General features: G+C 41.1%; 1 protein-coding gene across 2 annotated transcripts in view; it reads left to right on the top strand.

Annotated features, from left to right (window-relative positions):
- Window positions 1-1,897, top strand: part of Pka-C3 (Protein kinase, cAMP-dependent, catalytic subunit 3) — a 472,558-nt gene extending 470,661 nt beyond the window's left edge. For both annotated transcript variants that reach the window (XM_068228624.1, XM_067151336.2), the window contains one exon: window positions 1-1,897. This exon is cut by the window's left edge and continues 446 nt beyond it. The gene's annotated coding sequence lies outside the window, so the exon portion shown is untranslated.
- Window positions 1,898-2,381: the final 484 nt, after the last annotated feature.

Genomic DNA, 2,381 nt, shown 5'->3' with positions numbered 1-2,381 from the left:
AAATGGAAGTCAGAATTATGTTTTAGGAATGCTACTGAAACGGAAATAAAATGCCCCTTCAAATTACAGTATACCCAGGTATTTATACTAACATACCTGATGAAACAAATCTTTATGTTGTATATTTGTGTATTTATAAATATTAGATATATCTGTATAGAATTATATATCGTCAAACTCAGACAACGGCGTGCTTTTCGTAAACATTGTGTTTTGACTATGTTCATTTTATTGAATTTACCGCTGTAGATTAACGAGGTGGTGAAGAAAATTGCCATCTTTATTTACAAAATCCATCAAAGATTTTAAAACTTAATGTGGCTATGTGATGTACGTGAGTACGGTTTTTTTTTTAATTTACAAACGGTGATTCAACCTGGCCGTGGGCATTAGCTGGGATGCATATACAGTAGGCTATATACACAGGATGGTGTGTCACCTAATTCTGCGACCACATTTTTTTCGAAATTAAACAAAATATGATAAATCGAGTTGCTCGAGAATGTACCAATATCAGGGGCTCACACAATGGGAAGATATACACAAACCAGAAAATTAAACAAATAGTACTTTCAACACAGTACATTTTGTCTAGCTAACTGAAAACTAGAGGTACAATTTAGTGATGACAAGCTTGGTTTTACTTTCCTAAACACAAGTACTAATGGCCTATAGCCCACAGAAACTTATGTTTGTCAGTTATACCTGGCACAGAAGACGCATTCACAAATGACCAGTAACGTATCTGATGAAACTGTGTTACTTCAACAGATGTTCAAAGTGACCACCATATCGTCGCCGTGAGACCTATCTCTGTCGGTGCGACGTAAAGCAAATTTAAAAAAAGTGACCACCGTTTGCTTCAGTACTCTTTTGGATACGGTGAACAAGAGAGCGTTGCAGAGACTGCTGTGTTTCTACAGATAATTCCGCATATGCCGCAGTAATACGTTGTTCCATATTCTCTAGTGTCGTCGGCAGTTTCTGATACACTATCTTTCACTGCGCCCCAGAGAAATAAGTCTAATGGCGTCAACTCGGGGGACCGAGTTGGCCATCCCACAGGACCTCCTCTTATCTACCGATTTGGAAACTTTGCATCCACAACTTCTCTGGAAACGTGTGCGAAGTATGCGGGACACGCATCATGTTGGAACCACATCGATAGACGTGTTTCCAGTCCCACGTCCTCCATGAGGAGGAGTGTGTCTTTCAGAAATGATGCGTATCGCAGTCCGTTTAATATTCCCTCCTAAGACTAGGGATCTACAATTCGGTTGCCAAGGATTCTGCACTGAACATTGATACTCCACTGTCGTTGATGAGCTACCGCGCGAAGTCAGTGGGGATTTTGCACGGATCAGTAGTGCACGTTCCCCGGATTCACCTTACCATGATTGTTGAATGAAGCTCCTTGAGTAAACAAAATATCACTTAGGAATTCAGTATTACCTTGCAACTGTTGAAATGCAAGAAGACATAATGCAATTAGAGTTTCAAAGACATACCCGTACAGTTTTCGATGAATTGACATGAAACGGATGAAACGTTTGCCGATGCAAAATTCTTCATACACTACCTTGGCTTATTCCAATCTGCCGTACTCTCACTTCCGTATTGTGTACTACAGCAGGTTGAATAGCGATTTCGTTTCCGTTCTTAGTTGCTGTGTTTGTACATTGACGCTTTCTACGAGCCCAACTCCATGTTTCTACGAGACTTGTGCAGATATTGGCAATGGTACGAGATGAAGGACACCGTAGCTTTCAGCGAACGTCACAGCTGTGATTGCATTTCTGTAACATTCGCCAAAAAATAAAATAATGTCTAGTTTTCCTTCATTACTGAAGACCGGCGTATACATACTGGACAAAATCAAATGTAACAAAAACACTAAAACAGGAAAGTAATAGGAAGTAATATACGAAATGTACGTAAAATGCGTTACTGTGCGTGCTATTTCCCTGCTTAACAGAGACAGCGGACCAGATTAGGAGACACTAGGTCAATGAGCAGTAGGAATGCATCGAGTAGAGTAGGCTTAGGCTTAACAGCGGCTAGTCTTACTAGTCTTACAGCTCTGCATTCGGGAGGCGGTGGGGCTAGTTCCCACTGTCGGATGACCTGAGAATGGTGTTCCGGGGTTTTCCCACGGAATAGCTCCTATTTTAGGTCACGACCACATAAGCCTCACTTTCTTCGCAAATTACAACACTGATACAAATCTCCCTGGCCTGAGAGACAATTGCCGTCTAGGATACCCGCCGTACCATCAAGATACGGAATGAAAACTTTTAAGTATTAGCAGCAGCAGTAAAATATGCGGTACTAGTAATGAATTGCTTACTGCAGGCTTCAGGGACATTGAAAGCAACTCTTAC

Source organism: Anabrus simplex, chromosome 7 (assembly GCF_040414725.1).
Source record: "Anabrus simplex isolate iqAnaSimp1 chromosome 7, ASM4041472v1, whole genome shotgun sequence".
Lineage (NCBI taxonomy): Eukaryota > Metazoa > Arthropoda > Insecta > Orthoptera > Tettigoniidae > Anabrus > Anabrus simplex.
This window is presented reverse-complemented; position numbering and strand designations above follow the sequence as displayed.